Here is a 12028-nt window from a genome sequence, read left to right on the forward strand (position 1 = left end):
ATCACTCGTAGAGGACTGGCATAAAATCTGCACTCGTTTCCAGGACGACCTGTATGTTTAGAGAATCCAGTTTTAGATGCTTAAATAATTTACCCGTCCTTAACTCTGTTGCAGTTGTCGGGCGCACGGACACTGAATAAATCACCGTGACAGACTGTCTTCAAGGAGCTGCTGACCGTGAAGAGGGGAAAGGAGAGAGGCACCAAGGGAGAAGAGATAGATAGAGAGAGAGAGAGAGAGAGAGAGATTGGCCAAGGTTGTTGAAGGAAGGGGGTTGTCCAGTACAACGCGCCACCGTGTGCAGTGAAGTGAATTGAGGAGGGGGTGAGGGGAAGTTAGGCAAGGGAAGGGGGAAAATAAATTCGTAGAACAGACGAACTCGGGGAAGTGTCCGTTTCCCGGCGACGGGTTGTTCCTTCGTCGGGACTACGGTCTGGGCGAGTGAGCGCGCTCGGGAGAAGTGTAGCTGAGGGGGAGAAGGAGGCAAAGGAGAGAGAGAGAGAGAGAGAGAGAGAGGCGTCCGCCTGCCATGTCGAGCCGCGGCCGGTGGACCACGGAGAGACGAGAAGAGGCCAGCATCCGCCCGGAAAGCCGCGACTCGCTCCTGTAGGACACCAGGTGAGCTTCACCGGAGGGAGACGCAATGAAAAGATTTATGTTTGTCTGACTGAGATATTGTTACCTGGGCAGAATTTCTCAAACTTAGTTTTCACAAATAAAACCAACTGCATCATTAGAGCCAATAATACCGGTAAATTATTATTTTTTAACTTAAATTCATATTTTAATATATTTTGAAAGGTATTTACGGAGCAAAAAAAAATGTTATTCGGTGTCCATTATGCATGAAAAATATTATTAAAACTACGGCCCGAAAAGTTTAATTGACACATAGACTGGCTATTTTACCATCAGGGAAAATGATGAATGAACCTTAAAAAGTTGTCATTGGTATGAATGAGTCTATAAAGACGTCATGTCTATAAAAATTTATCGGATTTGCAAACTAACAAAATTTTTATTTTTATTTTACTTAGTATGGATTTTTGTACTGAATTTTCAAACTCTATACTTATGTCGCTTTGGTCTTTACACACCTAAAACTGAATTTAAAACTTAAAAAAAAAACTAAATTTTCTTTCACCTCATATCAAAATTAAATTTTCTTTAAGCATAACTATTTGTTTATGTTTATGATCAACTAAAAGCTGGAACACTTATTTGGCTCAATAATATACATATTATCATGCCATTAATTTTTTATTGTTTTAAAATAATTACTAACTTTTACCAGTGGCCGAACACTTATTTTTATTTTTACTAACGCGTCAAAATACAGATTCTAAGAGGTGGCTTGTCTGATGGCCAGTTGCACTATTCTGCTCTTCGAGCCGTGATCCAATGGTTTCAGTCCAAGAATGGTCTAACGATCATTCTACTGAACGTTCTCATAAACACATTCTGGGATTGAAATATCTGCACTCGGGTGAACCGACGTTCATGCGTAGGTATTCAATCTGTGGAAACAGTGAAAAGAAATGTAAGGTGTATTTTTATTCGTGGACTTAAACGATATGATGGCATTACAAACGATTGTTCCATGGCAAGCAAATGTCGATGTTGTCACAGAAGTCGCTGTTGTCTCATGTGGTCAGTACCTCGTCTCTTTTGATTTTTTAGTTAACACTGCAAAACACATGCCGGTATTTAAAAACTGTCGCTAAATAACAAAACACACAGCCTGTTGTTCTTATGGGGAATATGGGATTCAGATTACACTCTAATTTGATCGGGAAACACCTATGTTCTGCTAAGTTTCACCTCTGCTCTTAAGTGGCCCGCCTATTCAGGAGTGTATCTTGTGTTAATGAGGTGGGATGGCGCGACGCTTTGCTGTTGTTTCTAGCGCGGTATCGCCCGTAAGAACAAGGCTCTGAACTGGCGCGCAGTATTTTCATCGTCCATAGGACAACTATGAGATTTGAGCGGTGTCCGTAACATTATATGGCTGATAAATGAAGATAAAGATGTAATGCAAATTACTTAACTTGTTTCAAGAACCTGTACCGATTGTATAACGCCTAATAATTACCCTGGATACGTGCCTTTTAGCCTTTTAGCTCTTCTAAAAATTAATCCGGAAATAAAACTACTTATCGGCCCTTAGCTAATTTTTAAATGCCCTTCGTAAGCATATCCTACTCGGATATCTTGAGGTAAAATTCAAACCACGTTTTTTTCCCCCTGAAGCTCTGCACACCGTATGTGTGCTGTGATAAAAATTTGGAGGAGGGCACTCAATGCATACTCAAGGTATGCTCAGCAACGATTTCTGGCTGTAATCTGAGTCATGTAACTTATCTCAAGTTTGACAGTTCTCAAAAGTATGACAGATGGTATACACTATTATTTTGCCCCTGTCTTTCGTCTTTCTGTCAACAGTTTTTGTAAGCAACTTCAAGTGATTGTCAGTGTTCATAATCAAACAGTGTGTAATGTTATGCAAGCGACAATTTTAGGACATGGGTACCACTAGTACTTATTTTAGGAACCGTCAAAGTTTGAGACAATTTACTTGGAACGGGCTATAATAATACAAAGTGCGCGCAGTTTCGCGAGTTATGAATTATCAGTAGATGGCATGCTGTGAAGTAGTTAAAATAATTTCCTACCTCACCATTGCCGTATTGCAACACACATTACATTGCGGAAATGGTGCTTCACCACGCTTACTAGTGATTAATAAGTATAAATTACAACTGTCGCCGTTAATCACAGTCGCTTCCATAAAATACAGATCTTTAAAAAATTGTTTTCGCACTGCAATCACTACTCTTCAATTAACTGGGCAAAATGCAGCTCTACGGTGTATCAATACAGCCATGGTGGATTCGCTATATATATACCGCATTCAATGCCATGTTTTTGAACGTACTAATTCATAATAACCCATAGTATGGTCGTGTGCACTGGATAGAGCTTGTATGCGTAGGAGTGAAATTTTATTCCTCTTACGGACACATGGCGAAAGCTGAGTATGGTGACATTTTCGCGGTATTGGGACACCCATTATATATATCGAACATAAATGGTGGCATTAAATTTGCCAATTAGCTGTATAACGTAATTAGTGATAAATGTATCAGAAAAAAATTAAATACGTTGCCTGACCGGGCCAGAAAACACTAATAGGGACCGAGCAGAAGGCTGGATTACAATAATAATAAACCCAGGCTGATGGTCTTAGTTTATAATATTCAGTTCCAAAAGAAAAATATACACAGTAAATATTCCACATCAGAAGAAGGCATTACTTCAGTTACAGACTCCAACAGTCTTAAAATCATATAAAGACACATAAAATAGAATAATCAATGGGGGTCAAGGTCTCTAGCAAAGGGGGCATACAGGCCGTTCCCCTCCAATACAACCTCCAGCCTCACAAATTCTGGAACCACCTGCCCCCGTCGTCCGGTGCACCTATTACACCAGACCACTTAACCCCACTAAAAATCTCATAAAATATTTATATATATATATATATATATATATATATATATATATATATATAGCAACATAGCATATGTAAACAATCGATATAAAAATATTTAAATATTTTAAAATTTCTCTGTTCAGGTACTATTACACACATCAATATCATACACATTAGGTCACTGGCCTATTCACAATAATACATTTTTAGCACCAAGATAGAGTTACTGACTATTTAAGAATGTACCTGCACTTGTGCTAAAACAAATTATAATAAAACACCTATTTTGGTAAAATGCTTCACGCTGGACTGGCAATAAAGTCTATACCTACTATGTACATTGTAATCACAATATAATGCCACAAAACATTTATACAATTAATAATCACCTAACAAGTATTATAGTTATACCTAACCAAGAGCAAAAGTTTCCTCAGTTCACTATTTACGTTACGAATTTACTTTATGAAGATAAACAAGGTGAGCACCAATAAATATAATAAATATAATTTAAATTCCAACGGAATAAAATCAACTTTTCTTTAGCAGGAAAGGAAGAATTTTTTTTACAAACTACTCATCCTATTTGTGTGGCAAACCTGACATAGCCTCAGCATTTCCTAATCGCCGGATTTTACAGCCGAATAGTTAGTCGGCAGCAAAAAAAAAAAGCAACAACGAAAGAAAAGCGACACAACATAGCGGTCAATCAGAGCACAACTCCACGAGACAAAAAAAAAATATTAAATCTGAGGAAAACCTACACATGCCTAGACTCCTAATTAAGAGAGAAATAAATCTTCGATAGATCCACAAAAAAATAAAAATGTCAACACTTACAGTTTGAAGGAAAACTGATCTATGAAGAAAAATCAATTTGCCCCCAGCAATTTACAGAAGTGTCGGAGGAGCGGCCCCATTCTCTCCAGCCGCTGACGTGCCTTGAAGTCGCCGTGCTGACGTCATCACTGCTGCACTGATTTCACAAAACTTCTATTCGTAGACTCCGGCTTCTACTTCAATATCCAAGCAGGTAGAACACGGCATCCTGGTAGCAGCACTCTTCATATCTTCATTCGCCATGAAAAACTCTCTCTGCAGTAAACTTCCTTCTTGTTCTCGGCAAAAAATATTATTACAACTTCTGGCACCCCGACGTGTAGATTTATGAGAGCAAAACGTTTTATTCTCGTGATCAGTCCAATATTCCGACGAAGTTCGGCTTCATTTCTTTCTCCACTTGCTTACTCATCGTCACAATCCCTCGTGAAACTAATGCTGATTGAATTCATAACTCTCGTTAGCTAATCGATGAAAGGTGAGCCTCTATTTCGTTGTACTCTTGTCTCGGGCGCGCAGCTAAAGTTTTATTTTTTTTTAACATCTCGTCATTTGTTGCGAAAGCTTCCTCACAGTTATCCGCCTTTTACTCCTCCTCCAACCCTTCTCTTCAGTAGGTACGACATTCCTCGTTTAAGCGACTCACATCAACTCACTCCACCAGCTCCAGCTGTCTCCTACCAACTCATAACACACGCCCACTCCTGCCAATTCCTTCACCCAAGCGCTAAATTCCCTCGCGTACCAACAGCACAAAAAAACACACCAGATCTCAACGCCGCGCGACAAAACCAGCAACTAACCAGATCGCCGCGCGCGCTTTCACACAGATTGCGTGCACGATTTGCGCCCGCGGTTCGATCACACACACAGCCTGAGCAAACACAACGTGGCACTCGAAAGAGTGTCACAATCTATCACAAACAAAATAGTTATATATTAAATAACTTGATAATGATTACTAGAGAGCAAAATTAACAATGTACGAACATTACCTACATCGCTAAATTTTACTGGCTAAAATTAATTTATAAGAATTAAAATGTGAACCGATTTCGCTCAGGTCATACGTACAGTCGTGTGCATAGCCCGCCATGTACTCGCTCATGTTTTTAAATTTTGAATGCAGCTCAATGTGCGCATGGCCAACCCAGCGCTCCTCATACGGAGATCTCGCCCGTCTAGATGTTTGCCTCGAAAGGTACAGTGCGAACGAATGACAGTCAGTAGACCGAAAGTCATCTGATGGAAATTTAGGAGAAACGGTTATCGGTCAAATGACTTTACGGTTAAAATATTTTGACATTATGACTTTCGGTCTTGTGTTATCGGTCAACTGCCTGTTGCCAGAGTTAATAAATTTTCCCAGAAAGATAATAATCCGGGCTGTCGGTTAAACGTATGTCGGTAAAATCTGTGGTTCTACTGCCCGTCCGTGATGCTATTTTCGATATACCACCTGTTGGTTCTGCAATTTTCGAACTACTGCCTCAGTGGCGTAGCGTGCCATCCTCGGCGCCTGGGGCGGGAGACCCATTTTGCCGCCCCCATTCTATAGGTGCTTAGTTAAAATTAAATTTCACATGCAATGAGGTACCTTTTATTGAAGTTAAAATAGGATGAGCGGTTTTACAAGCGGATTCTACGGGCCTTATGAGCAGCGAAGTCAGAAATAACTTTGTCAAAATCAATATTAGCAGCCAATTCTTGTTCAATCGACAATATAGCCAAGTTTGATAGTCTAGCGGAGCTCATAGTATATCTGAGGTAATTTTTTATTAGCTTCAACTTCGAAAAACTTCTCTCACAACTTGCAACACTAATCGCCAAAGTCAAATATATACGAATCAAGATGACTATATTTGGAACCGAAATTCCGAGATTCAGTTTTTGAATGAACTGGAGGAGCTCCAGTGGTCCTTTACCACTATTATCTTCCTCTGATTCAGAACAGGCAACAACAACAAACTGCTGAAGACGCTTCCGCTCATCTGAAACTCGTCCTTGTCCATGTCTTCTAATACATGGGAAAGATCACACTCGAACTTGCTGTCCAAAAGTTTCGCTGGCATCAAAAATCCGAACTTGTCCGATATTTCTTGAATTTGCTGGAATCGAGTCGTCATTTCTTGAATGATCTTGTCAAATGATGCGATAATCTCTCGACGGATTTCCTGTTCGTGAGACAAAGCTGCATCTTCAGAAGATTCATCGCCATGCATGCGTTTTTTCCTGCGAATTCTTCTCGTTTTGAGTTCGATTCCGAGTTTTTCTCAGAGAGTCTTAGCAAAGTCAATTGCTTCTTGCACGAAACGGTCTCTACTTTCCACTAAGAGGGTTTTCAAAGCGCAGAGTTTCTGAGCACACTTATCCACACTTAGTCCTCGTTGCTGCAGGTAAATCTGTGCGTCATCTACTTCAGGTAGCATGTAATGTAATTTATGTTAATATACTCCATACTTTTTAAACAATAATCAATGTTCAAACAGCTATTAGAGCAATTTTAAGTGTATTATAAAATAAGATTTAATGAACGAGTGTGACTCCGTACTCGCAGACAAACCTAGGTGAATAGGTTTTGCGAGACTAATGTAAGAAATATTGTAACTTTTGTAAACAATAAATAAATAATAATAATAAATAACTGGAGTAATTCTAGGCCATGCATGATTCTAGATGGAGGAATCATATACCGACTTACACTGGAATCACTTCCGCTGCTGCAGGATGCCACCGAAGACGTTAACGTGGCTTTCGAACCAGAACTGGAACTAAAATATTTCAGTAATGCACCTTGAGACTTCTTCGCATCTGCTTCTTTCTTAGCTTTTTTTTTTTTTTTTTTGCGGAATTGCCCACCGCTTTCTTTGACTCTTTTCATTTTCAAAAACTAGTTCAAAGATTGGGTAAAGTTCTAAATGTTTAGCTTTAGAAGATTCAACAGTATTTAAAAGTTCGAAACACAATCAAAATGACTTTCGTTCCGTATCCGAAACTCTCGCGAAACAAACATACGAGTAAAGCGTGATTGCGTAACGGTACTTCACGATGCACTAAAACAAACAAAGATCAGTACTGTAGCATGTATGCTACAGCTGCTACCTTTGATAATGTTTATGGTGGCAGAAATGGTTAACGTATTTTATTAATCTTTCGGATGCCCTGGTAATACGAGTTATTTTGGATTTAAGTTTGTTATATGTTGTTTTAAAAAAGAAATTTGTAATTCTTGTTTAGTCTTATTTTTTTTAAGTTTAAGATTTTAAGTTATTAAATTGGTCTGTAAAGTTCGAGGACACTACCGAATATGTTGGTAATCGATGCGCTAGACGGCGCGCGAGCAGAACAGCTGATTGTGTGACGTCAGGTGAGACGGGCAAGCGGAGTCGCCTGGTAGGCCCAGGCGGGCACGCACGTGAAGTAAAACGCGGGTTGGCCATGGTGATGGTTTCACATCGAAGTAACTGTATACGAGTGTTCCTTTTTGAATATGAACGGGGTTAATTTATATAATTTAGAACGCTTTGGTACGATGAACGCGAGTGGTTGGTGAGGCGTGTGTGAATATCGCGAGGATTTTCCAAGGATGAATTATGTGCACCGAAATAAACTCCAAGACGGTATGGCGAAGGATTCGTCATATCCGTACAATTACCTGCAGCTACGGTAACGTATAATGGCAAGGGTTTGCCATTAATAACACTCGTGAGCAAACGAGTGTATTTGGTGACCGGACATCACGACTTCAAAAAGCAAGTTAGTGCCAGCCGTGCCACTGCCCCGTTGACCCCTTTGACCCCTGGTGCGAAACTATAATTTGTGGATCTTTGGGATTTAAATTAACGGACTAATAAAACTGAACCTGGGATTTTACGTTCAGCGTGTTTCACCCAATCCCTGCCAGACCTAGAAGAAAAAAGGCGTCGACCGTTAGAAAATGACTTAACTGAGAAGGGCTTGTAAACCCATAATTTGTAATTTACTAAATTTTTGGTATATTTATTTGCATGTTAAGGTGTGTCAATTTATTGCTAGATTTCGCCAATGTTAATTGGTATTTACAGCGGTGATACGCCCGGTGCGTATCTGTATTTGTATTTGTATTTGTATTAATATGTTCTTATATATTTTTAATGCCTTTTTGGTAATTATATTTAATTTTCGGAGCTCCGAAGTATATGATCAAATTATAATTTTTGGGGGAATTGTTAAAGTATTTTTTTAGTATTATTATATAGATATTTTTTATAAGTAGTAATAGGGTATGTATTTTATGATGGATGCGCCGATTTGTGATGAAATGAATTTATGATATATATATATTTATTTATTAAATGTTGTCTTATAAATTTTGCGTCTTTTTAACTTGCTGCCTCCTCTCACTGTTCGCAACCTTATTAGTATTTTTTAAGCCTGCTATTAGTTTGGGTTTTAATATTTTTTTGGGTTTACCTGCGCTCGCGGTACGGGGCAATATAGGAGTTTTACTGTGTCCCGGTTTGTGGAAGTTGTTTGGTTTTCCCTGGGTTAAGGTCAAACTTTACAGTACAATGCGTAGTACTAAATTCAATGAGTGCGAAAGAGAGGCATCGACACGGGCCGACGCGTGAAACAAAAGATTTTGTATGAGTAATGAACATAATAAGGAGTGCCGCTCAACTCGGCTCGCGCGCGCCGGGCGGCGCGGCGTGATGCGATGTTGCCGTTCGAATGAAAACAAACAAACGTTATAAAGAGCTCTGTCAATGATTTCACAGTTTTTCTTTTAAATAAATATTAAAAAATAGTTGGTGCGCAAAATTTTAGATAAAAATAGAACATTATAGTGTGTCTGACACATGTAATGAATGAATCATAGATCAGATCTCAACCCGCTTTACCGGCGACCCGCCCCCGCGGGCTGCCGCCCGGGGCGGGCCGCCCCCTCCGCCCCACCCTCGCTACGCCACTGTACTGCCTGCCGGTTAAGGACCCCGCCTACCCTGGCACACATACTGTGTGCAAAGCTCCGTAAGACCACGTGATTTTAAAACGGCCCAAAATATACGAATTGTGTCACTTCAAGAAACACGTCTAAAATGCGCTGAGGGTGGTTGAGTAGTTTTGTTTCCATATTTAGTATTCAAACTGTATTTTTGGGATTTTTGGAACAGTGAAAAGGGCTAACACGTGTGTTTTGAGAATAATGTTTAGGCATTGTTTGGCAGTGGACTTGTTTTTGATAACTATCTTTTGTTATAAATTCTTTTCAGATTTGTATATTATAAATTTCAGCTTCTTTGTTTCTGATATCACAGTACGAGAGCTAGCAACGTTTTCGAGAAATAATTTTAAATCAGCTGGTTTATTGATTTTTTTTTTCCATTGAAATTAAGGGATGTAGTACATGTGGCACCTAAGAACGGTTGCGTTTACATGTGTGCATTCCCTTCCACAGATGAAAATTGTAGATTTTAAAATAATTTTAAGATAATTTGTTTCCATCATTTTATATCGTTTAAGCAATATGAAAGTACAATTGCCAGACAGTTTTGTCATTTCTAAGACTGCTCCCGATACAATTTTAGTAATAAACTTATTTTTTAAATATTTTTAGTTTAACTGAAATTTTGATACGATACCGTTTTAATCGTAGATTGTAATATTAATTTCCCAGCCATAAATTCGATTGTTTAATTAAGAGCCAGTTCGATTTAAGACAAGGCTGCGACAAAAGAACTTTGGCAGCATGTGAACACCTCCTTGGTTCAGCAAGGATAAAGTTTCAGCACACGCAAGAATTATTTATATTTTTTTCTTTTTAATATTTTTTTTTCGTGATTCTCTACAATCATTTAGCAAGACATAATTTGGTTTTATCGGTGTGCTCCTGATTATTCTTGTCATTATTTTTTTAGTTTTTCCAAGTGCTTCCCGTCATTCCTAACGAAATTTCTGTTGGTTTTCTCCTTGTGCTCCTGGTTTCTCCTTGTGAAACTTCTGTTGGTTTTCTCCGAGTGGTTCTGGTCATTCCTGAGAAAACAATCCCTGCGTGTAAAGTTTTTTTTTAGAGATAAGACATGCCATTGTATTCAGAGTTTCGTCTGATTGTTGAATTCCTATTACCAATTACATAATTTTTTATCAGGTGGAATTCAAACCAAAAATATTCATTACTCAGTACATTACTATTTCTTAAGACAGCTGAGAAACGCTATCATGCATGACGATTTTCCTTCCTCTTGAGGACTAGCGAAGCCCTCCTTCTCTTGAGGTTGATAGCGATCATCCCGCATCACAAGTGAAAGAGCGACTGTTTGTACAACATAATACAATGCCTTGAAACAGTTAAGAAAAACTGCCATGCATGATGAATTTCCTTCTCCTTGACGTCTAGCGAAGCCCTTCTTATCTTGCGACCGTGAGAGAGAGCCACCTGTATCCACATAAAAATTAAATAATATTTAAATCAACACATCACATGGTGAAAACTGTTGGCAGGAATAGGAACTACTTGCGACAAGTTTCTTGTGTAAGATATGTCAACTTTAGCTGAAATAATATTAAAAATTATACTTAAGTAATTGTTACAATTTAAAACTCTCAGTTTGTATCTGGTATTAGTCGCAGAAGCTAATATCTATCCTGTTTCGTTGCCTGCAACTGAATCGAAAAGACTCAGGTGTAATTACTGCAGCAAGGAATTTGTGCTAAGAAAGAATGCTAGATGTCACAAGAAGAAGTAATAAATGTGTTAAAAAATACCTCTCCTCAAAATGTTAAGCTGCGATCTGTGTAACAAGTTGACGAATTGATAGATTAAAATGACATGGAAGAACTTGTAAAGCCGAGACCAATTAGAGGGTACAGGACTACGATGGAGCTACCATTCTAAAGAAGAGTGTGCTGAATGATGTAATTAATCTTCCTTGTCTTGAACATGATTATTTACAACTCTCATGATCTCGATAAAGAACTTAAATTGAAGGATGCTGTCGGTTTTAGAAAGACTGAAACCATTGGAAGTATCATTACCATGAAAAGTGAGAATACTTTCAAGCTAATTAAAAGATATCCTCCGTACTTTGGAAAATGATGGAATTTTATAAAAAGGAAGATTGAAGACGATGAAGAAGCTTCGACGTCAACGATTTCGAATTATTACAGTAATCAAGGCGAAGATGCTGACTTCTACGTCGTTGGCGACAGTGATTTTGAAGACCAAGGACTATGATGAAGCACCTAAAGCTGGCAAGATCGAAGACTATGATGAAACCTTGAGACCAAAACGATGGAAGCGATATGATAAAATAAATTATTCTGATCCAGCTTTTGGTGATCACTGGGAGGATAGTGACTATGAGTATGGTGTTAAAACAATAGACTTCGGACATCTTAAAAATATTAATAACAAATATTCAAGGAAAATTACGGCTGCAGAAGAGATCAATTATTTGTCATGGGAAGGTCCTAAGATATTGGTCGATCGTTTGAGACTGCTTCTGGCATCGATTAGTGGAGGAAACTGCTCTCATATCAACTCTTACTCAAAGAACTGAGGAAAGCTCGCTACACACAATAATGACTTTTTTGATCTGTATGAGTATAAAATTAAAAAGGAAATGATATTTCGGAATTTTAAAAAGGATTGTTTTATTTCTCGAAGTCTGATTTCTAACTAAGACAGTTCTCTCGACTGTTTGTCTAGGGTGTGTC

General features: G+C 38.6%; 1 protein-coding gene across 1 annotated transcript in view; it reads left to right on the forward strand.

The window, feature by feature from the left end:
* The first annotated feature begins 357 nt into the window (after positions 1-357).
* The window catches only part of LOC134535534 (chondroitin sulfate N-acetylgalactosaminyltransferase 1), a 795440-nt gene continuing 783769 nt past the window's right edge, over positions 358-12028 (forward strand). Inside the window, exon 1 of the mRNA XM_063374680.1 lies at positions 358-618. The gene's annotated coding sequence lies outside the window, so the exon portion shown is untranslated. The remainder of the gene's footprint in view (positions 619-12028) is intronic.

The sequence above is a fragment of the Bacillus rossius genome, chromosome 8 (assembly GCF_032445375.1).
Source record: "Bacillus rossius redtenbacheri isolate Brsri chromosome 8, Brsri_v3, whole genome shotgun sequence".
Taxonomy (NCBI): Eukaryota; Metazoa; Arthropoda; class Insecta; order Phasmatodea; family Bacillidae; genus Bacillus; species Bacillus rossius.